This window comes from Eubalaena glacialis, chromosome 1, assembly GCF_028564815.1.
Source record: "Eubalaena glacialis isolate mEubGla1 chromosome 1, mEubGla1.1.hap2.+ XY, whole genome shotgun sequence".
Classification (NCBI taxonomy): domain Eukaryota; kingdom Metazoa; phylum Chordata; class Mammalia; order Artiodactyla; family Balaenidae; genus Eubalaena; species Eubalaena glacialis.
This window is the reverse complement of record NC_083716.1, coordinates 80,727,294-80,752,186: the sequence shown is the minus strand read 5'-3', so window position 1 is coordinate 80,752,186 and position 24,893 is coordinate 80,727,294. Positions and strand designations below refer to the sequence as shown.

At 40.1% G+C, this 24,893-nt stretch overlaps 1 long non-coding RNA gene and 4 pseudogenes across 2 annotated transcripts in view; 1 reads left to right on the top strand and 4 right to left on the bottom strand.

The window, feature by feature from the left end:
- LOC133096530 (uncharacterized) overlaps nucleotides 1-23,897 on the top strand; it is a 47,271-nt gene extending 23,374 nt beyond the window's left edge. The window contains exons 2-3 of the long non-coding RNA XR_009701797.1: nucleotides 5,218-5,252; nucleotides 23,804-23,897. This is a non-coding gene — a long non-coding RNA (uncharacterized LOC133096530). The remainder of the gene's footprint in view (nucleotides 1-5,217; nucleotides 5,253-23,803) is intronic.
- LOC133096519 (cytochrome b-like) lies at nucleotides 12,285-13,424 on the bottom strand (annotated as a pseudogene).
- LOC133092907 (NADH-ubiquinone oxidoreductase chain 5-like) lies at nucleotides 13,663-15,991 on the bottom strand (annotated as a pseudogene).
- On the bottom strand, nucleotides 18,184-19,833 carry LOC133084953 (ATP synthase subunit a-like; annotated as a pseudogene). Its single transcript, XR_009699497.1, has one exon. The product of XR_009699497.1 is annotated as an ATP synthase subunit a-like (transcript).
- LOC133084963 (cytochrome c oxidase subunit 2-like) lies at nucleotides 19,886-20,564 on the bottom strand (annotated as a pseudogene).
- Nucleotides 23,898-24,893: the final 996 nt, after the last annotated feature.

Genomic DNA, 24,893 nt, shown 5'->3' with positions numbered 1-24,893 from the left:
GATCTGCTCAAAAAGTAGCTTATGGAAAAAGTTCTCAGATCAGTCCTGAAAATAGCTACTTTTGTATTTGCTTAGGTGAGTAAACTTTTCAAACTATGTGAGAGGCCCACATAAGGCCTATGTATAGAAATTCATCAACTGGAAAACTGGCAGAATGAATCTATTAAAATCCAGAAAAAACTTGAATCAAGTTTTTAAAAAATAGTTAATCTTTAAAGCATCCATGAATTGGCAAAACAGAGCCTTCAAGCAAATTATTGAGGCAGCAGATATAGTGGGTCAGCTTTGATGCTTATTAGCTGTGTGTGGTTGGTTAAATTGCTTCCCCTTTCTGTGTTTTAGGTTTCTCATTTATAAGAGCGTGATAATAAAAGAACTTATTTCAAAAGATTGTTGTGAGCAATAAATCAGATAATAAACCCAAAGCACATAGAACAGTAAGTGACACATTATAAGCTATCAATAAATTGTTTTCTATTCATTACATTGAGACCACCTTAAGATAGCTACAGAGCTTCCCTGGTTCCCCAGTGGTTAAGGATCTGCCTGCCAATGCAGGGGACATGGGTTCGAGCCCTGATCCCGGAAGATTCCACATGCTGTGAAGAAGCTAAGCCCGTGCGCCACAACTACTGAGCCTGCGCTCTAGAGCCTGGGAGCCACAACTACTGAGCCCACAAGCCAAAAGTACTGAAGCCTGTGCGCCTATAGACCGTGCTCTGCAACAAGAGAAGCCACAACAATGAGAAGCCCGCGCACTGCAATGAAGAGTAGCCCCCACTCGCCGAAAGTCGAGAAGGCCCACGTGCAGCAGCGAAGACCCAACACAGCCAAAAATAAAAACAAATAATTAAATAAATTTATAAAAATAAGATAGCTACAAATACCATTTAATTCAGAAATCAGCATTGCCATTTTAGTGATCACTTGGTGTTTCAACTCATTATTTTCAAACTCAATTGCAATTTTTTTTTCTTATTTCAATGATTTCAAGTGTTTCTTTACAGTTGAAGCGACCTGCCAAATGCAGATGGATTGGACCATTTGGAAATGGGACAGTTTCTGAGTATGAGCATTCAACATGCATAGTAAAAATTCCATGCTACTCACTAGACAGCACATTTGGAGGTACTCTTTCTGACATTTGATATGTCTCTGGAAAAACAAAAGATGACTCATGTAGAAATAGTAGACTCTGTTGGCTCCCAGCAGACCCTCCTCGGCCCATCCACACCCCACCACCCCCAGTGTTAGCTTTGCCTAAGAACCATACAACGTGGGGTATCACTGTGATGCCACCAACAGTTTTTAAGTGGCTTAATACACTTCTTTTGTATGATGCTAATGGATTCCTGGTATTTCATTTTAAGGCTGGCTAGGCCAGAGCTCCACGCTTACCATCAGTGACCATTTCACAAAGTGCCTGGAAACAAGGCAGACGCTCGATTTGTTCAATGTATAATAAGCGAAGGACAGATTTCCACTACAGATGAATGTTGATTTCCATGTTATATATGTCCCTAAAATTTGTGCTGTCAACTTATTTTTTATAAATTGAATATTCATCATATTGCCTTTTTCATAGACTTATAATTTCAGATACCTTTTTACTCATCTCCAGATATTTAACACTTAAGGTTTAAGTGTTTCTTCCCTCTTGCGATTTCACAGCTTTCTAACACCCACTCCCTCTTCTCTGTAAGAAATTAATTGTATGTGGGCATCTCTTTTCAATAGAATAATCAGTTGCCCCCCAGTGTACTGCTTGCAAATTTTAATTCCCAAGGATAGGTTGTCTTCAAGTCAGGGCATACTTATAAATACGTTTATTTCACCATCAGGAGGCAAATAGAAAATAAATTTCAAAGGTAGATGATGTCTCAAATTTCATAACCCTAAAATTAGTGATTAGAGACAATATCAAGCCTGAGAAAATAAAAGATGAAAATTTTGGGTTAAATCTCTTAAATGTAACAAAAAACCTTGTTACATTTATGACTCAAAAACCAAGGTACCTATTTTCCCTTGGTATAAATAATATGTTGGCTAGCTAGGAATGGTTGTAATTATGTGGTATACAATAAAGGGCTCCATAGATGCCAAAAACAGAAAAATGCAACCAGACCAGAAATCATGTACTGGGTAAACAGCTTCCCAGACAAATGAATTTGGCTGATTTTTTAAAAAGTAGTTTCTTTTACTTTCAGTTTTATGATCTTTATGGATAGATCCAAATTCTTTATTTAAAAATTGAGGTACAAGAGTTAGTATCATATACTTCATTCCATGAAATAGTGTAGTCACATATTTAACGGAATAAATTGACCAGACTTTGGGATACTACTTTTAGGACTTTAATTACCAAGCAACTTAAAGCTAACCTTTGTACAAGTTATAAAATAGAGTAGGAAGCTACTTTCTTGATTGATATTTTGAGATTTTTTGTTTTTGCTTTTTGGGTTTTTGTTTTGTTTTCATCTCGGGAGAAAAATTTAATTCAATTTAAATTTTAATTCAACTTTAAATTCTCTTTGGTAGGAAGATGCCCAATAATTATGATTGTGAGAAATGTCTAATATTTTTAAATTTATAATATTTTTCACCCAGAGATAATCACTCTTAACTATTATCTTCAATATGAATATACCCCACCTCTTATTCCCCCACCATTTACAATCAAGATTTTTTTTTTTTTTTAATTTAGGGAAGGCTCTTTTATTTGTTTATTTATTTTTATATTTATTTTTGGCTGTGTTGGGTCTTCGCTTCTGTGCGAGGGCTTCCTCTAGTTGCGGCAAGTGGGGGCCACACTTCATCGCGGTGCGCGGATCTCTCACTATCGCGGCCTCTCTTGTTGCGGAGCACAGGCTCCAGCCGCGCAGGCTCAGTAGTTGTGGCTCACGGGCCTAGTCGCTCCGCGGCATGTGGGATCTTCCCAGACCAGGGCTCGAACCCATGTCCCCTGAATTAGCAGGCAGATTCTCAACCACTGCGCCACCAGGGAAGCCCCTACAATCAAGATTTTTAAAGGAAGAGCATGTATATAATGTTGTTCTGAAATAAATATTGTTCTGAAAGCAGCTTTTTTAACCTAACTGTATATAGAATAGACATGTTTCCATGTCAATCTTCAGAAGTTCTGGCATTTCTTATTTATGTGTAGGACCCAGCCAGTCCATGAGAATTGATGGCTTTGGAGGCATCCAGTTACTGTAGACTTGGCAAAGACATTGGCATTGAGATGTCTTCAGAGAAGTTTTATGAGAAGTGGAAATGAATAAGTGGGAGCTGGAACATTACTTTGTGGATGTCTCATAATGGATTGTGCTAATAGATTGACGTGTGACAATGTATAATGTCCTCTTTGAGGATTTCTTTGAGGTGGCACTAAACTGCTGCTTTAGCTGGTAAAAAAGTGATTGGCTAAAGATAGACATAACCCTTATTTGCAGTCACAGTCTGATGAAGGGGAAGCAGATATCCTTGTTTCCTTAAGTATGAACGATGCATTAACCACCACAGTCAAACAAGACATCAGAGCCCGGTCAAGAAAACAAAAAACACACTGGTTATTTTTAACAAAGAGAATTTTTTTGACTATCTCATCCAATAGGTATTTTATTTATTGATGATCTGCTAGAGCACTCCACTGATTATTTTTCATACATTTCATATTTAATCATCATAACAACCCTGTAACCTAAGTGTTTTTCCTATTTATTTATTTATCTATATGAATTTCAGGTGTACGACAGTGATTCAATGTTTTTTTCCAAAGTATTTATTTATTTATTTATTTATTTGTGTTGCGCTGGGTCTTAGTTGCAGTAGGCAGGCTTCTTTGTTGTGGCTGGCGGGCTCCTTAGTTGCGGCTCGCCAGCTCCTTAGTTGTGGCATGCGAACTCTTAGTTGTGGCATGCATCTGGGATCTAGTTCCCTGACCAGGAATCAAACCTGGGCCCCCTCCGTTGGGAGTGCAGAGTCTTAACCACTGCACCACCGGGGAAGTCCCTTAATATCTTCATAGATTATATTCCATTTAAAGTTATTATAAAATGTTGGCTGTATTTCCTGTGCTGTAGAATATATCCTTGTAGCTTATTTATTTTATACATAGTAGTTTGTACCTCTTAATCCCCTTCACCTGTCTTGCACCTCCCAGCTTCTCTCTACCCCCCCACACTGTAACCACTAGTTTGTTCTCTATATCTGTAACTCTGTTTCTGTTTTGTTATATTCATTCATCTCATATGTTAGATTTCACATATACGTGATGACATTTGGTATTTGTCTTTTTCTGACTTATTTCACTGAACATAATATCCTCCAAGTCAATCCATGTTGTTGCAAATGGCAAAATTCCATTCCTTTTTTTTTTTTAACATCTTTATTGGAGTATAATTGCTTTACAATGGTGTGTTAGTTTCTACTGTATAAAAAAGTGAATCAGCTATACATATACATATATCCCCATATCTCCTCCCTCTTGTGTCTGCCTCCCTCCCTCCCTATCCCACCCCTCTAGGTGGTCACAAAGCACCGAGCTGAGCTCCCTGTGCTATGTGGCTGCTTCCCACTAGCTATCTATTTTACATTTGGTAGTGTGTATATGTCCATGCCACTCTCTCACTTCGTCCCAGCTTACCCTTCATTCAATGCAATCCCTATCAAACTACCAATGGCATTTTTCACAGAACTAGAACAAAAAATTTCACAATTTGTATGGAAACACAAAAGACCCTGAATAGCCAAAGCAATCTTGAGAAAGAAAAACGGAGCTGGAGGAATCAGGCTCCCTGACTTCAGACTATACTACAAAGCTACAGTAATCAAGACAGTATGTTACTGGCACAAAAACAGAAATATAGATCAGTGGAACAGGATAGAAAGCCCAGAGATAAACCCACGCACATATGGTCACTTTATCTTTGATAAAGTAGGCAAGAATATACAATGGATAAAAGACGGCCTCTCCATTCTTTTTCTTAATGGCTGAGTAGTATTCCATTATGTAGGTATGTATATGTATATGTATGTAAATATGTGTGTGTGTGTGTGTATGTATATATCTTCTTTATCTTTATCCATCTTCTTTATCCATTCATCTCTTGATGGACACTTAGGTTGTTTTCATAGCTTGACTATTGTAAATAATGCTGGCTGCTATGAACATTGGGTTCATGTATCTTTTCAAATTAGTGTTTTTATTTTCTTCAGGTATATACCCAGGAGAGGAATCACTGGATCATATGGTAACTCTATTTTTAGTATTTTGAGGAATCTCCATGCTATTTTCCATAGTGCCTGCACCAATTTACATTTCCACCAACAGTGTATGAGGGTTCCCTTTTCTTCACATCCTCTCCAGCTTTCATTATCTGAAGACTTTTTGATGATAGCCATTCTGACCCGTGTGAGGTGATTACCTCATTGAGATTTTGATTTGCATTTCTCTAATAATTAGCAATGTTGAGCATTTTTCATGTGCTTGTTAGCCATCTGTATGTCTTCTTTGGAAAAATGTTGATTTAGGTCTTCTGCCTATTTTTTGATTGGGGCTTTTTTTTAATATATATATTGAGTTGTATGAGCTGTTTGTATATTTTGGATATTAACACCCTGTAGGTTGCATCATTTGCCAATATTTTCTCCAATTCCATAGGTTGTCTTTTAACTTCTTACTGTCTTCATTCAATCTTCTCCTGAGTTCTCTGATCATCTTTACCATCATTACCTTGAAGTCTTTATCAGGTAGATTGCCTATCTCCACTTCACTTAGTTCTTCCGGGGTTTTATCTTGTTCCTTCATTTGGAACATGTTCCTTTGTTGCCCCATTTTGTCTAATTTGCTGTTTTTATTTCTATGTATTCGGTAGGTTTGTTATGTTTTCCGACCTTGAAGAAGTAGCCTCTTGTAGGAGATGTCCTGTGTGTCCCAGCAGTGCACTCCCCCCTGGTCACCAGAGTTATAAGCCCTATATGGGCTGCATGGGTCCTTCTGTTGCAGCAGGCTGACTATTGTGAGCGGGCTGGTAGATGTGGCTGGCCCCCAGTCTGGTTGGTTGCTGGGCTCTGCCTTCTGCAGAGGCTGCTGGCTGCTGGTTGGCATGGCCAGGTTCACAAGGCAGCTGGCTGCAGGGCCCCACAACTGCCTTATTATGCTGGCCCACTATCCTGGGATAGGTGGTTACAGGGCCGGGGTTCCCAGTGTCTGCCTGCTGGTGGGTGGAGCCAGTTCCTGACACAGCTGGCTCTGGGTTCTGGGGTGTCCCAAAGCTGGTGCTGGCCTGCTGGTGAGTAAGGCTGTATCCCAGGGCAGCTGGCCAAGGGGTCTAAGGTGTCTCAGAGCTGGTGTTGGTCTGGTGGTGGGTGGGGCTGAGGCCTGGGGGTCATGGGGCTAGTGCTGTCACTGGTGGGTGGAACTGGGTCCTGTTATATCTGGCTGTGGGGCCCTGGGGTTTGGGGGCTAGGGCTAGTGCACTGGTGTGTGTGGCCAGGTCCTAGGCCCTCTGGTGGACAGGGCTGTGCCCCAGAGTGGGCTCAGGGGTCTTAAAAAGCAGCCTGCTTACTGGGGAATAGGGTATGTCCCTGCAGGGCTAATTGCTTGGCCTGGGGCGTCCCAGTATCAGTGAGGACAGACTGGTGGGTGGGGCTGGGTCCTGGTGCTGATAGGCTCGAGGGAGGCTTCCAAAATGACGCTCCCCAGCACCACTGTCCACCTGGTAGTAGGAGCTCCCCAAATGGCTGCAGCCAGTGTCTGTGTCCCTGAGGTGACCTCCAGGTGCCTCCTGCCTCTCCAGGAGGCTCTCCAAGATCAGGAGGTGGCTCTGACCCAGGCTCCTTTCAAATTATTGCTTCTGTCCTGGGTCCTGGAGCATGTGGATTTTGTGTGCATCCTTTAAGAGTGGAGTCTCTACTTCCCACAGCACTCTGGCTCTCTCCAAGGTAAGCCCTGCTGCGGCCTTCAAATCCAAACATTCTGGGGGTTCATCTTCCTGGTGCAGGACCCCTGGGCTGGGGAGCCCAATGGGGGGCTCAGACCCCTCACTCTTTGGGGGAGAACCTCTGCAGTTGTAATTCTCCTCCCAAATGTGAGTCACCTGGGGGTATGGGTCTTGACTATACCGTGTCTCCTACCCATCTTGTTGTGTTTCCTTCTTTATATCCTTAGTTGTAGAAGACCTTTTCTGCTTTTTCCCAGTCTTTCTCATCAATAGTTGCTGTGGAAATAGTTGTAATTTTGGTGTGCCCATGAGAGGAGGTGAGCTCAGGGTCTTCCTACTCCACCATCTTGCCCACCACTCCAACAGAGAAAATTTAATAAAGGAAATTGATTAAATAGTATTGGATGTAGGCAAAAAGGGAACATTAAGGTAATGCAGGTAAACACTTTTGGAGAGCAACTGTGACCCCCATGGCTGGGGGGAACAAAAGGAAGAGTTAGATGTGCAAAATCTGCAAGCTTGGAGGGACCCTAAGAAGCTGCGTATATGACCTCCACAGAGGGGGTGCCGCCACCTGCTCTTGGTACCTCTGAGGCTGAGGCTGGTTCCAGCAGTGATGGGAGGAGCTTGAAACTGCAACTAACCTGTGCTGCTGGGGCCAAAGGACATTACTGGGGCAGTGATGACAGTGGCAAAAGGGATGGAGCAAATCCCTTCTTCCTCCTCCAGGTTTTTTGTCTCCCTCTATTGTTTCCATTCGCAGAACCTAACAGAAAATGCTCTCCCAAAAGAGAAATGCCAGTCCCAGCATCATGGAGCATGTATACAAGGGTGGGTTTGTAGCTGAGAGACGGGAGCTTAATCTCTCACAGAGAGTGCTAAATGAGATCTGGACATTCCTGTTTCTCTGGTTATGAGTTATTAATCCATAACCACAAGCAAAGAAGCCTGTGAAAAAGACAAGTTGTCTAACTAAGTAAGCCTAAGTTCATGGTAATTGAGTTCTCCATTAATCTATGCTTAGTAAGGAAATCCAATTGATTTTGTCAATAAACAAATAGCTGTAGTTTCCAAAATTATTTTAAAAACCTTTCTGAGAGAAAAACTTAAAATTGAAGAAATTCATATATCAATTTGGTATTTTTAAATAAATTTGGGGGAAATGTTGCATTATTCACTTGATAATTTGAACAACTCTGCATTCTACCATACATATTTAGAACCAGCATCAAACTGGTAGTAAATGGTTGTAAAGTGTAAATAGACACCATATATCAAGGGCTAGTCCTCTTTTTCTGCTTCTGTTATTTAATCCCTTCCTTGAAGTAGCTCTCCTTTTAAAGTCCTTGGAAACAATCTTGTAAAAACCATGTATATATGTCAAAACAGCCAGTCACTTAAAAAAAAGGGCAGGAGAGAAATCATGTTGGTTATTTTGTGCTTGAGCAGAACTCCTGATTGTTTTATTTTTTTCACTTTTTATTCAGTTTTGTTGGAAAGTAGAACATTAATTCATTCACTTTATTTAGTGCCTCCAGTGTGTTAACTTTGTTTAGTGCTGGAGATATAAAGATAGAGAGATTGAGTCTGCTTTTTTTTTTTTTTTTTGCTGCACTACCACGCATCATGCTTGATCTTAGTCCCCAGCTAGGGATCGAACCTGTGCCCCCTGCAGTGGAAGCATGGATTCTTAACCAGGCGGCCATTGAAGTCCTGAGCCTGTTTTTAAGGGACTTAGTGATTAATAGACAAAGATGGGTATGTATACAGTGACTAAATTGTCAGATACCATGATAGAATCAGGTAGTCAGTACCATAAAGACACTTGAGGAGTGGTCAGTTCTGCCTTTGGGCTGGGGATGAATAGGAAAGTCTCCCCTGAGGAAGTGACATTTGAGTCTTAAAAGTGTGAACATGGAGATCAATCAAGTAGACAGTGAACACAGGTAAACAGCCTCCATTGATTCTTTTTCTTTCCATCCCCTGCCATTTCTTTTTTTTGTCGATCAGATATAGTATGTGGAAATGTCAGAGATATTGTACCAATGGATGAGTAAGAACAAACCACAGTGATAACAGGGCCAAAAGAAAGAAGAAAGAATTCAAAAGTATAAAGATTTTTGCCAAGATGAGCAAATTTTTTTTTTATTGTTGTTTTGACCTTGAGCTTTTACAATACACTATTTCCTCTTCTATCTACCTGATCACATGCTCCCTTTAAATGTTATTGTAGCCATATTGCCTTTGGCCTTATAAAATGCAAATTATACTATGCAAAAGGAATTTTAATATAGGAATTAAATACAGACTTCATTTGTTTTCACTAAGTATGTGCTATAATCAGGGAATATTGATCGGTATAACTGAAGGTAGAATTTAGCTTGGAGTTAAAATATGGCAGAAACTGAAACATATTTGAGGGAGGAATTCAATCACAAATATGTGGGGTTTGGGTGGTTTGGATTTTTGAATAATGTATTTGAACATGGGTTGAAGGATGGGTCTGGGAGTTTTTTTGTTGATTTTTAAGAGGAAAAATATCATCCAAGTGTTTAATTTATGTTTTTATTAAAAAAAAAGAATATGTAACTGAATACCTTATTACTTCAGTGAAAGGCATATGCAGGGACTGACTATATGCCACTGTCATTTGTGTTCCAGTCACCAAGACCCAACTGTAGAGAAAAGGGATTACACCTGCATATAGAGATTATGTTTTGTTTGAGTAAGAATTTAGAATAGTGATTTTCAAATGACTTCTGGATCTTCCGGAAAACACGTTAATGTGTAGATTTTCAAGCACTCTTCCTCCATCTCCCACTATGAGATTCAGATATAGCTGGTCTGGGAAGAGTCCCATAAATCTCCATTTTTAATAAGTACTCCAAGTGATTCGGATATAGGTGACCTTGGACTATACTTTAAGAAAGGCACCATAGGGAATTCCTGGCAGTCCAGTGGTTAGGACTCGGCACTTTCACTGCTGTGGCGCCGGCTTCAGTCCCTGGTCAGGGAACTAAGATCCCACAAGCCGTGCAGTGCAGCCAAAAGAAAAAAAAAAAAAAAAGGGACCATAGAAATTTCATTCTGAAATTTTTCATATATGAAATTTCATAATGCAGAATATAGAGCTATTAAAAGGCAAAAGGCTTGGAACAGTTCTTATAGATATTCTTCTTACTGACTTCTGCTAAAGAAAGATGACTTCCCTAACTTAATTAATGCCTGTAAGCGTGAGGGTGATGATTATATATGGTATTGTTAGTTATCCTGTTCTTTTTCTTCTCTCTTTCTCACTCTCTCTTTTTTAAGATTTTTCTATTTTTCATATCCTCTCCTGATTTTTCCTCCTGTCTTTCACTTGTTCTGTATCTACATTGGAAGTATATAGAGACATTGCATACTATACTATCTCCTTTATAATCATAATTTAGCCTTAGGTCTTAATCATAATTTAATGTTCAGTCCTTATGTTGGATATCTCCCAAATCATTTTGTGTGATGAGAGCTTAAAGTAGATTCTTTAGAAGACTCTGTAAGAAGGGCTCATGGGAGCAATATTTCCTAAGTATATTCATAACAGTTTATCTGTAGCCTTGTTATACTAGTAAACAAGTTTAGCGGGATATAGAATCCTTGATATGGGAATTTTCTTATTTTTTTCTTGAATGCCTCAATTTTTCTCTTCTTGAATACTTAAAATATATTATTTCTTTGTCTTGTGGCATAAGTATAGCTGTTGGAAAGTCTAATTACAATCTTATTATTTTTCCTTATAAATGACTTCATCTTTTTTGCCTGGTAGTCCAAAGAATTTTTATCTTTTCATTTAAAATATAATACCTTTTACTAGAATAGTCTCAGGGTTGGCTATTCTAAGTTGATTGCCCTAAGTTCTGGAAATTTGATTTAAATATGTAGATTTATATCATCTTTTATTTTGTGAACATTTCTTTAAATTTATTTATTTATTTATTTATTTATGGCTGCGCTGGGTCTTAGTTGTGGCATGCAGGATCTTTGTTGCGGCATGCAACAGTTTCTTAAACTAAGAAAGCTAAGCGAGGCGTCGTAAGCTGCTAGTGTTAGTGTGCTTGATACCCACTCCTTTTGATCCTTGATGATTTAGAGGGCGTTCTCACCGGGGTGTAGATGCTTGCATGTGTAAGTCTGTTTAGAACTAATAGAAAGGCTGGGACCAAACCTTTAATGTCAATGGGGTTAGTTAAGTCCATCTAGACATTTTCAGTGTCTTGCTTTACAAATATTTAAGCTACATTAACTTATTGGATAGGAATAACGTTCATGTATTTTCATTATTGGGCTTGTGTCGGATTTAGTATTGATTTATGAATAAAATGGCTCGTGGATCTAGGGAGGAACCTGTCTAGGGGGGTGGTGAATATCTAAGCAGATCGTTAGTATTGTATGGAAGGAGGGGGGTTTGATCCCCTAAGAGATACAGTTTTTTGAGCCCGGGGGGAATAGTGGAGTACTATGTCCTGTAACCATTAATTTAATTGCACATGTTGGTTGTGCTAGTCAAATAACAAATACATCCAGGTCCAGCTACAATTTGCTTGATTGTGACAGGGCCCGTCCCACGGGCCGTAGCTGAGTCTATGCAGGCCCCCCCCAAAAAATAAAAAATACCAGATGTATGAAACCTCAGTTATGTGTGGGCATGGGCTGATTAGTAATTAACCCATCGAGATGTCTCATTTAAGGGGAACGAATGGGCGATTTTAAGTTAATATGGTCCTGAAGTAAGAACCAGATGTCTTATAAAGATCATTAAATAGCTACCCCCACGACTAATGGGCCCGGTGCGAGAAGAGGGATCCCTGCCGAGCGGGTTGCTGGTTTCACGCGGCATGCTGACCAAGCTCGTGATCTAATGGAGCGGCCATAAGATTCAGCTGACTTGAATTGGTTTAAGGACATGTACTATGTACGACCAATGATTATTATGTACGTATGTAAAATAAATAAAATTTGATACGAGCTTTAACTTCCCGTAGTGAAAATAATTGAATGCACAATTATACATAGCATGTATAAGTACAATTTATGAGTCAGGACCAGTATTGGTTATGTGGTAGTACATGCATGCACGAATTACATAGCAATATGTAATAGGATAATTTATTTTTAATACTGACATAATACTGTGGTTTTGTGATGCTCTACAATATACTTTTTCAGGGAATAGTTTAAGTAGAATTTCAGCTTTGGGTGCTGATGGTGGAGTATAGTGCTTCTTCCTTGAGTCTTAGGGAGATGTGGTTCGTCTCCTTTTCCGGTTTACAAGGCCGGGGTATTTAATTATACTACAAAGACTCTTCATTTTATGAGTTTATTTTCGATAAGACTAGCCATTGGTATTAAAACTAGAATTAGGAGAAAGTAAAGGATGGATGCGAATTGGCCTACGATTACATAGGGGTGTTCCACGGGTTGGCCGCCGATTCATGTTAGGGTTAGTAGATCTGCGACTAATACTCAGAATAGGAATTGGCTGAAGGGTCGGAATATTATGCTTCGTTGTTTGGATGTATGGAGTATTGGGATGAAGGCTAGGATTAGGATTGAGAGTAATAGGGCTAGGACTCCGCCTAATTTGTTAGGAATTGATCGTAGGATTGCGTATGCGAATAGGAAATACCATTCTGGTTTAATATGTGCTGGGGTGCTGAGGGGGTTTGCTGGGGTGTAGTTATCGGGGTCTCCAAGCAGGTCAGGTGCAAATAGGGTTAGTATTAGTAGGGCTAGGATTAGTAGTAGGGCGCCTAGGATATCTTTGATTGTGTAATAGGGGTGGAATGGAATTTTATCTATGTTAGATGGGATGCCTGTAGGATTGTTAGATCCTGTTTCGTGGAGAAATAGAAGGTGGACGATTGCTAATGCTAGGATGATGAAGGGAAGGATGAAGTGAAAGGCAAAGAAGCGTGTTAGTGTTGCTTTGTCTACGGAGAAACCACCTCAGATTCATTCGACTAAGGTATTACCGATGTATGGGATTGCTGATAGGAGATTGGTGATGACGGTTGCACCTCAGAATGATATTTGTCCTCAGGGTAGGACATAGCCCACGAACGCAGTGGCTATGACTGTGAATAGTAGGATTACTCCAATGTTTCATGTTTCTTGAAAGGCGTAGGAGCCGTAGTATAGGCCGCGTCCTATGTGGGCGTAGAGGCAAATGAAGAATATGGAGGCTCCGTTTGCATGTAGATATCGGATAATTCAACCGTAGTTTACGTCTTGACAGATATGTGTAATTGATGAGAAGGCGGTTGTTGTATCTGGTGTGTAGTGTATTGCTAGGAATAGGCCTGTTAGGATTTGTATAATTAGACAAAGGCCAAGTAGGGAGCCGAAGTTTCATCATGAAGAGATATTTGATGGGGTGGGGAGATCGATGAAGGCGTCATTAATAATTTTTATTAGTGGGTGTGTTTTTCGGATGTTGGTCATTAGTGTTCTTGTAGTTGAATAACAACGATGATTTTTCATGTCATTAGTCATGGTTGAAGTCCATGTGAGAATAATGATAATATACATTGTTTTTATTTTAAGTATTCTTTTTGTAATTAGTTTTGTAGGGGTTTCTTCGAAGCCCTCGCCTATTTATGGGGGTTTAGGGTTGATTGTGGGTGGTGGTGCTGGGTGTGGAGTTGTTTTAAATTTTGGTGGTTCGTTTTTAGGTTTAATGGTGTTCTTGGTTTATTTGGGGGGAATATTAGTTGTATTTGGTTATACGACAGCTATGGCTACTGAACAGTATCCCGAGGTTTGGGTTTCTAACAAGGTTGTACTGGGAGCATTTATTTTAGGGTTAGTAGTAGAGTTTTTAGTTGTGGTTTACGTTTTAAAGAGTGGGGAGGCGAAGATTGTATTTGAGTTCGGTGGGCTGGGGGATTGGGTTGTTTATGATGTAGGGGGTTCTGGGGTTTTTAGTGAGGAAGTCACAGGGATTGCGGCATTGTATAGTTATGGAACTTGATTAGTGGTTGTTACAGGTTGGTCCTTATTTATTAGTGTTGTAATTATTATAGAGATTACTCGGGGTAATTAAATAAGATTATGCTGAGGATGATGGTGATGAGGAAGGATAGGAAATAAAGCTTGATAAGGCCTTGTTGGTTTGAGGTTAGTGTGGAAGCTTTTAGTTGGATAAGGGCTGTGGTTTTTGGTAGAATGGTCTCTAATCAGGTTAGGTCTAGTAGGGAAGTTGCTAGTTTTTGGCTTATTAGCAAGTCAAGGTGAGGAGGCAGACGATGTATGATTGTGGGAAAATATCCTAGTAAGGTGGAGAATTTGGAGAAGTTTGATGGGTATGTGTGTTTTAGGTTTTGTGTGTGGGTGTTAATTTCGAATGCGAGGATGAAGCCTAGGGTTGTTATTGCAAGGGCGGTCAGTTTTAGGTGTAGGGGCATGGTTATCAAGGGGGTGTTTATTGGAGGAATGCTGTTGGATAGGATGAAGCCGGCGAAAATGCTTCCGATTAGTAGGCGTTTGATGGGGTTGATTAATAGGGGAGTATGTTCATTGATGGTTGTGGAGGGAGGGAAGCGGGGTTGTCCTAATAGCGTGAAGAAGATAATGCGAGTGCTATAGATAGCTGTGAGGGAGGTGGCGGTTAAGGTTAGTAGTAGGGCTCAGGCGTTGGTATACGACGAAGTGGCAGTTTCAATGATGGGGTCTTTGGAGTAGAATCCAGTGAGGAATGGTATTCCTGTTAATGCAAGGCATCCGATGATGAGGGCAGTTGTGGTGAATGGAAGGGCCTTGAATAGTCCTCCTATCTTTCGAATGTCTTGTTCATTGTTCAGGTTGTGGATGATGGAGCCAGAACATAAGAATAATATAGCCTTGAAGAAAGCGTGTGTGCAAATGTGTAGAAATGCCAAGTATGGTTGGTTGAGGCCGATTGTTACTATTATTAGGCCCAGTTGGCTGGAGGTGGAGAAAGCAATGATTTTTTTGATGTCATTTTGGGTGAGGGCACAGATGGCTGTGAATAAGGTTGTGATAGCGCCTAAGCAGAGGGTTGTTGTTTGGATAAATTTATTATTTTCTATTAGAGGGTAGAACCGGACAAGTAGGAAGATTCCTGCCACAACTATTGTGCTTGAGTGGAGTAGGGCTGAAACTGGGGTGGGGCCTTCTATTGCTGATGGAAGTCAGGGGTGGAGTCCGAATTGGGCTGATTTTCCAGCTGCGGCTAGTACAAGTCCCATGAGTGGAAAGTTCGGGGAGTTTTGGTTAAGTATAAAGATTTGTTGTAGGTCTCATGTGTTTATGTTAGAGAGGAATCATGCTATTGATGCGAGGAGTCCGATGTCTCCAATGCGGTTGTATAGGATTGCTTGGAGGGCGGCTGTATTTGCGTCTGTTCGTCCGAACCATCAGCCGATGAGTAGGAAGGATATGATCCCTACTCCTTCTCAACCGATGAAGAGCTGGAAGAGGTTGTTAGCTGTAACAAGGATTAATATAGTGATGAGGAAGAGGAGTAGGTATTTAAAGAACTGATTAATGTAGGGGTCGGAGTGCATATATCATATTGAGAATTCTATAATGGATCATGTGATGAATAATGATACTGGTATAAATATGAGTGAAAAGTAATCTATTTTGAAGCTGAGTGTTAGTTTGAGGGTTTGGATAGTAACTCAGTGTCAGTTTGAGATGAGTGCTTCTTGGTTGGTATGAAGATATATTATTGCAGGGATTAGGCTGGTGATGAAGGCACAGAAGACGATGTTTTTTACATAAGATTGGTATTTGTTGTTTTTGTGGATGTTTGTGGTGGATATTATGATTGGGGTGGTTAGAATTAGTAGTGTGAGTAGGGCGAAGGAGGTAAATAGGTTTATTACTTTTATTTGGAGTTGCACCAATTTTTTGGTTCCTAAGACCAATGGATAACTACTATCCTGTAAAAGTTTGAAAAAGCCACAACTGTTAGGTGTGGGAGCATGAGTTAGCAGTTCTTGCAATACTTTTTCGGTAAGTAAGAAGTTTTGGTCTTCTGTCATTAGTTTCACAAACTAATATTTTTCTTAAACTATACTTACAGTAAAGAGGGCCTAGAATGATTTTGGGATTAAGTGATAGGAGTAGGAGGGGGATGATGTGTAGGGCCATTAGGGCATGTTCTCGTGTGAAGGAGGGAGTAATGTTATTAATGTGATGTGTGTGCTTGCCACGTTGTGTTATGATTAGTATGTATAGGGAGTAGAGAGCGGTGATTACAATGTTTGTTCCTATTAGAAGGATGGTGGGGTTAGATCATGAGAAGGCTGATATGACCACAAACAGTTCTCCGATTAGGTTGATAGATGGGGGTAGAGCAAGGTTTGTTAAGCTTGCTAGTAGTCATCAGGTGGCTATCAGTGGTAGAAAAATTTGCAGGCCTCGGGCTAAGATTATGGTTCGACTATGGATACGTTCATAGTTTGAGTTTGCTAGACAGAATAATATAGAGGATGTGAGACCGTGAGCGATTATTAGGGCGGTAGCCCCTATGTAACTTCAGGGGGTTTGGATGAGGATGGCTGCGATGACAAGTGCTATGTGGCTGACTGAGGAGTATGCGATGAGTGATTTTAGGTCTGTTTGGCGTAAACAGATAGAGCTGGTTATAATTATTCCTCATAGGGAGAGCATGAGGAATGGGTAGGCTATGTGTTCTGTTAAGGGGTTAAGCATGGATGTGATTCGTAACATGCCGTAGCCTCCAAGTTTTAGTAATACGGCTGCAAGGACCATGGAACCTGCGATAGGGGCTTCTACGTGTGCTTTGGGTAATCAAAGGTGTAGTCCATAGAGGGGTATTTTTACTAGGAAGGCTATTATGCAAGCCAACCATAGGAAGATATTGGATCAGGAGGTGGATAGTGGTTGGGCTCAGTGTTGTAGTAGTAGAAAATTTAAGGATCCTGTTGTGTTTTGTAGATAGATTAGTGCTACTAATAGTGGGAGGGATCCAACTAGTGTATAAAATAGGAAATATAGTCCTGCATTGAGTCGTTCCGTTTGGTTACCTCAGCGGGTAATAATAATAAGGGTGGGGATTAGCGTAGCTTCGAATATAATGTAGAATAGAATTAGTTCGGTGGCGGTGAATGTTATGATTAGAAGGACTTGTAGTATAATTAGTATCGTAATGTAGAGTTTTTTTCGGACTGGTGGTTCTTTGAGGAGGTGAGATTGGCTTGCTATTAGTATTAGTGGAAGGAGTCATATTGTTAATATTAGAAGTGGGGTGGAAAGGGGGTCGGAGAAGAAAATTAGGGAGTAATTAAGGCTGTTATCATTGAGTTGGTTAAGGAGGAGTAGGCTTGTGAAGCTAATTAATAGACTGTGGGTTGTGGAGTTGATTCAGATTAAATTATTTTTTGATAATCAGGTTAAGGGTATTAGTATGATTGTGGGGATGATGAATTTTAGCATTGGAGGAGGTTGAGATTTTGTACGTAGTCGGTGCCATATGTGTTGGAGATTGTGACTAATAGAGCTAATCCGATAGCTGCTTCACAGGCTGCGAATACTAGGAGGATAATGGGTATTATGTTGGCCAAGGTAAAGTGGGAGTTTAGAATTGTAAGGGCTGCTAGGACGAAAAGTGATAATATTATACCTTCTAGGCAGAGTAGTGCGGACATTAGATGGGATCGATACATTAGTAGGCCCACGAGGGACATGCTAAAGGCTATAATGATATTTATATGAATTAAGGTCACTTGGTAGTTGTGAGTTTAATCACAGTTTAGTGAGTCGAAATCACTTGTTTTGTTTTAAACTAAATACCATATTCGGCTCATTCCAGGCCCTCTTGAGTTCATTCGTAGGCTAGGCTGGCTGCTAGTAGGGAGATTAGGAATAGGGCTATAGTGAGTATTGTATTTAGATTATTTGTTTGGATTGCTCAGGGGAGGGGAAGTAGAAGGGCGATCTCCAGATCGAAGAGGAGGAACGTGATAGCTACTAGGAAAAATTTTATGGAAAAAGGCAGGCGGGCTGATCCTATAGGATCAAATCCGCATTCATAGGGGCTTGTTTTTTCTGCATATGCATTTAGTTGGGGTAGTCAGAAAGCGATAAATACGAGTAGTAGGGCTAGTGTTGTGTTTGTTAATAGTGTTAATAGGAGGTTTATTGTTCTTTTTCGGAGTATACCGAAACTAACTGATTGGAAGTCAGTTGTACTTATTAATACTAAAAGAGCTAGGAGCCTCATCAATAGATAGATACATAAAGAAATACTCATACGACGTCTACAAAATGTCAATATCAAGCAGCGGCTTCGAAGCCAAAATGGTGGTTTGATGTAAAGTGGAATTTTATTTGACGTAGGAAGCAAACAATGAGGAAGGTAGATCCGATAATTACGTGTAATCCATGAAAGCCCGTGGCTACGAAGAATGTAGATCCGTAGATTCCGTCAGAAATTGTGAAAGGGGCTTCGTAATATTCTGATGCTTGTAGTAGGGTGAAATAGAGACCTAGTGCAATTGTGATGAAGAGCGCTTGAAGTATGTGTTTACGGTTTCCTTCTATTAGACTATGGTGAGCTCAGGTAATGGATACACCGGAGGCCAACAGCACAGAGGTATTGAGAAGGGGAACTTCTAGGGGATTTAAGGGGTGGATGCCTGTTGGTGGTCAACATCCACCTAGTTCTGGAGTAGGAGCGAGGCTTGAGTGGTAGAAGGCTCAGAAGAAGCCTGTGAAGAATAGGACTTCTGAGATGATAAATAGGATTATTCCATATCGAAGTCCTTTTTGGACGGTTGGTGTGTGATGGCCTTGGAATGTGCTTTCTCGGATAATGTCTCGTCATCATTGGTATATTGTTAAGATATTTGTTAGTAAGCCTAAAGTTAGCAAGATTATTGAGTTGAAATGGAATCACATAATTAGGCCTGATGTTATAAGAAGTGCTGATAGAGCTCCAGTGAGGGGTCAAGGACTGGGGTTTACTATGTGATATGAGTGGGTTTGGTGGGTCATTATGTGTTATCATGAAGGTATAGGCTTACTAGGAGGGTGAATACGTAGGCTTGGATTAAGGCGACAGCGAATTCAAGGATGGTTAATAGAGTAAGAATAACAAAGGTGATAAGGGTTGTAAATAGGCTGATATTTATTAGTGCAAGGGTTGCTTCTCCAATTAAATGTATTAGTAGGTGACCTGCTGTAATGTTGGCAGTTAGTCGTACGGCCAGTGCTACTGGTTGAATGAATAGGCTAATAGTTTCGATAATTACTAGCATAGGAATAAGAAAGGTGGGTGTGCCTTGTGGTAGTAGGTGTGCTAAGGATATTTTTGTTTTGTTGCGGAATCCAGTAAAAACAGTGCCAGCTCATAGGGGGATGGCTATTCCTACATTTATTGAGAGTTGTGTGGTGGGTGTGAATGAGTGGGGTAATATTCCAAGGAGATTGGTGGAGGCAATAAATAGGAATAATGAAATAAGTATTAGAGATCAGGTTTGTCCTTTAGGGCTGTGCGTATTTATTAGTTGTTTTGATGTTAGTTTAGTTAATCATTGTTGGATAGAGATTGTGCGGTTGTTGATTAGTCGGTTTGGTGTTGGGAATAAAATGGATGGGAGGATAATAATTAGGGTGGTGATAGGAATACCTACTATAACTGGGGTTATGAAAGGGGCAAATAGATTTTCGTTCATGTGGTGTCTCAAGGGGTTTGTTGTTTTTGTGTTTTGGTTAGTACTAATTTGGGGTTGGGGGAGTGGGAGTGTTTTGAAATTTTTAGTTGAAATAATACAAATAGGGTTAGGAGTATAGATAGGATAGTGAGGAGTCATGTTGATGTATCTAGTTGTGGCATATCATTAAGGGGAGTTTGGGCTCTCAATCTTTAACTTAAAAGGTTAACGCTAGTTTAGCTTCTTAATGATGTTATAGTATCGATGTAGATCATTTTTCAAAGTTTTCTAGGGGTACTAATTCTAGGACAATTGGTATAAAACTGTGATTTGAGCCACAAATTTCTGAGCATTGTCCATAGAATAGGCCAGGTCGCGTTGATATTAAGGTTGTTTGGTTTAGGCGTCCTGGGATCGCATCTGTTTTTAAGCCCAGGGAAGGTACGGCCCATGAGTGTAGTACGTCTTCTGAGGAGACTAGTATTCGGATTGTTATTTCTATGGGTAGAACTACTCGGTTATCTACTTCTAGTAGTCGTAATTCTCCTGGTTTTAGGTCTGATGTTGGGATTATGTAGGAGTCGAAGTTTAGGTCTTCGTAGTCAGTATACTCGTAGCTTCAATATCATTGGTGACCTATTGTTTTTACAGTGAGGGAGGGGTTATTAACTTCATCTATTATGTAAAGGATTCGTAGAGAGGGCAAGGCAATTAAGATTAGGATGATGGCTGGAAGGATAGTTCAGATAGTTTCTACTTCTTGGGCATCTATGGTGCTGGTATGTGTTAACTTAGTTGTGAGTATTAGGGTAATGATGTAGAGAACTAGGGAGCTAATTAAGAAAACAATTATTAATGTGTGATCATGGAAATGTAGAAGTTCTTCTATAATAGGTGATGTTGCATCTTGGAAGCCTAGTTGGAGAGGATATGCCATAGAGATATACAGGATTTTCACTTGTAACTTAACTTTGACAAAGTTATATAAGATTTTACTAATATCTCATCTATAAAGAAAGACATAGTGGTTATGATGTTGGCTTGAAACCAATGGGAGAGGGTTCGATTCCTTCCTTTCTTGATCATTTTGGGTTGACGTATGCGGGCTCTTCGAATGTGTGGTATGGTGGAGGACATCCGTTTAATCATTCAAGATTAGTAGAGGTGAGGTCTACTGCTGATACTTCTCGTTTGGATGCGAATGCTTCTCAGATGATGAAAATTATTAGTATAACTGCTGTTAATGAGATGAATGAGCCTATTGATGAGATAGTATTTCATATTGTGTAGGCGTCTGGATAGTCGGAGTATCGTCGAGGTATACCGGATAGACCTAAGAAGTGTTGTGGGAAGAATGTTAGGTTTACGCCTACGAATATGATTATAAAGTGAATTTTTGTTCATGTTGAGTTAAGCGTGTACCCTGAGAATAGCGGGAATCAGTGGACAAAGCCTCCTATAATGGCGAAGACGGCCCCTATTGAAAGTACATAGTGGAAATGGGCAACTACGTAGTAGGTATCGTGTAGGACAATGTCTAATGATGAGTTGGCTAGGACGATGCCTGTTAGACCACCTACTGTGAAAAGGAAGATGAAGCCTAGGGCTCATATTAGGGCAGGAGATCATTTAATGTTGCCTCCGTGGAGTGTTGCTAATCAACTGAAGACTTTTACCCCTGTAGGGATGGCGATGATTATAGTGGCTGATGTGAAGTATGCTCGTGTGTCAACGTCTATTCCTACTGTAAATATGTGGTGCGCCCATACGATGAAGCCTAAGAATCCGATAGATACCATAGCTCAGACTATTCCTATATAGCCGAAAGGTTCTTTTTTTCCTGAGTAATAAGTCACAATGTGTGAAATTATTCCGAACCCAGGGAGGATTAAGATATATACTTCAGGGTGACCAAAAAATCAGAATAGGTGTTGATACAGGATTGGGTCTCCTCCACCTGCAGGGTCGAAGAAAGTTGTATTTAGGTTTCGGTCAGTTAATAGCATGGTGATTCCAGCTGCTAGGACAGGTAGTGATAGTAGGAGCAGCACTGCTGTGACTAGGACTGATCATACGAAAAGAGGTGTTTGGTATTGGGTTATGGCAGGTGGTTTTATGTTAATGATAGTTGTGATAAAGTTAATGGCTCCGAGGATAGAGGATACGCCAGCTAGGTGTAGAGAGAAAATGGTAAGGTCGACTGAAGCTCCTGCATGTGCTAGGTTTCCGGCTAGAGGGGGATATACAGTTCAGCCTGTGCCTGCACCGGCTTCGACCATTGAGGATGCTATTAGTAGTAGGAAAGAAGGAGGGAGTAGTCAGAAGCTTATATTATTTATACGGGGGAAAGCCATGTCAGGTGCTCCAATTATTAAGGGAACTAGTCAGTTTCCAAATCCACCGATTATAATGGGTATTACTATGAAGAAGATTATTACAAAGGCGTGGGCTGTTACTAATACGTTGTAGACTTGATCGTCTCCGATTAGGGTGCCAGGCTGACCTAGTTCAGCGCGGATTAATAAGCTTAGGCCAGTGCCTACTATTCCTGCTCAGGCGCCAAATAATAAATATAAGGTGCCAATGTCTTTGTGGTTGGTTGAGAATAGTCAGCGGTTTATGAACATAGGTAAAATGGCCGAGTAGGCATTAGACTGTAAATCTAAAGACAGAGGTTGAAGTCCTCTTTTTACCAAGTCCTGTGGTGAATAGTCATTTTGAATTGCAAATTCAAGGAAGCAGCTTCAAATCCTGCCGGGACTTCTCCCGCCTTTTTTTTTCTCGCGGCGGGAGAAGTAGATTGAAGCCAGTTGATTAGGGTATTTAGCTGTTAACTAAAAGTTCGTGGGAGATGTATCCCTCCAATCTAGTGAGGATTTAGCTTAATTAAAGTGTTTGATTTGCATTCAATTGATGTAAGATATAGTCTTGCAGTCCTTATTAGGCAGGAGTTAAGTAAATTATACTTGCTTAGGGCTTTGAAGGCTCTTGGTCTAGTTTTAACCTAAACTCCTACAGTAGGGTTGAGAGTATTGGTGTGAGGGGTAGTAGTAGTAGTTTTTAGTGTTGTTCTTTTAGTGTTGTTCTGCCCCATTGCTTTGCTTTTCTTCTTCAGAGACTCCTATTATGTGGAAGTCCCCCTCCCCTTGTTCTATCACTTTCTCTCAAATCTCTTTAAAAACATATATATTTTTTTTACTTAAAATATTTTTCTCCTTCCATTTTCCATTTCTCTTCAGGCATTATTCATTGTGTTCATTTACTCTTTAGTTTCTTCTAATTTAGTGTTAATTTCTTAATTTAAACTTATTTGATTCTTTCCTGAGTCCTTTATCCTCTCTTCCAAACCTCCATTTCCTCCATTCATATTAGAGTTTTTTCAATTCTGATTTATTTCTTCTTTTATATTTCCTATTATTTAAAAACATTTCTTTTCACTTGTTTTGAAATTTTAAGTTCCAGTTTTCAGCTTTTTGTAAGGATGTCTTTCTGACATGTTTTCATTATCTCTAGGGATATCTTCTACATTATTTAAATTCTCTTTCCTTTTTTTTTCCCATCATAATTCAATCTCAGTTTATTTCTGTTGCTCATTTTAAAGTGAAAGTAGATTTCTTTAGCAAAGAGGTAAAAACACATGGCCCCATACTCTTAAGATTTGCTTCCTCTGTTCCCTTCTTCCATTTGTGTCTTGAACTTCTCTTTCCTTTGCCCCATTTCTCTGTCCTCCTTAATTTGATCCTATTTCCAGAAGTTTCTCCTCAATACAGGGATTTGACTTGAAAGAGAGTTTTGTTCACAGGGGCCAGACTGCTTCAGCACCAACACTCAGACCTATCGCCATCCCATTGTGCTCACCTACAGACTGGATACTGCAGGACTCCCACCTGGTTTCAGCTGAGTTCAGATTAGCTTTCTGTACTTTCTAACGAGTCCTTGATGGTAGTTTTGCGGTTCTCCTGATGCTGTCCCCACTAGCCTCTATTCTGAGGTTTGAGGGAATACTTAGTCATCTAGTTTTCTTGTGTATATTCTTGGTGAGTTTTTGGTTTTGCAAACTAATTGTTCTGTCTGGGTTTTTTTTGGGGGGGGAGCAGGGCAGGGAAGAGGATTCAGAGAGTTTCAGAAAATAAACCGCTAACCCCACCTCAATCTTCTTTTATTTATATTTTTCAGGTATATGAATATGTCTTCTCAAGTAGATTTCTCAATTTCTCTACAGAAAACAATTTTTAGAAATAATATCCACCATTATTGAGTACTTACTACATTCCAGGTACTGAATGAATTAAATGTTTTATAAAGTATTCATTGATTTTTACAACAACCTTTGGATGTAGTTACTTTATGCCCATTAAATAAGGGTAACCACGGTTTAAAAAGCTAAAATATTTGATCCCAGTTTGGGGTAGGCAGCTTCTAAGATGGCACTAATGATCCCTGCCTCCTGGTGTTCATGTGCTTATGCGATCCCTTTCCCTCCGTGTGGACGGGATCAAGTGACTTGCCTGTAATAAACAGAGTATGGAAAATATGATGGTATGTCACTTCTGAAATAAGCCCACAAGAAGACTGTGGCTCAAGCACTCACTCTCTCTTACTTCCTTGCTTGCTCATCCTGATGGAAGCCAGCTGCCATGTTGTGTGTTGCCTTAGGAGAGGCCCATGTAGAAGGATCTGAGGGACGGTTCCAGACAACAGCCAGCAAGGAACTGAAGCCCTCCGCCCAACAGCCCGTGAGGAACTGGATACAGCTAACAACCACATGAATGACTTGGAAGTGGATCATGGAGCCTTTGAATGAGACCACAACTCCAGCTGACAATTTTTTTAAAATTTAATTTTATTGGAGTATAGTTGCTTTACAATGTTGTGTTAGTTTCTGCTGTACAGCAAAATGAATCAGCCATACATATACATCCAGCTGACATTTTGATTGCAGTCTTGTGAGAGATTTTGAGCCAGAGGCACCTGGCTAAGTTATACTAGGATTCTGGACCCACAAAAATCCACAGATAATGTTTGTTGTTTTAAGCTGTTAATTTGGAGGTAATTTATTATACAGCAAGAAATAACTAATGCACTGGTCATAAAAGTAATAAGTGTTCCAGTTGACCTTGAACACAGGGGTTCTCATTCCAGGGTCTATATTCACCTCTTTGTGACACTGACTTTGAGTAGCCTTTAACTTTATGAGCTACTATTTCTACCACGTTGAATTTGACGGTCTTCCTGCTCTTCCTTTGTTCTATTAATTTTTCTTTAA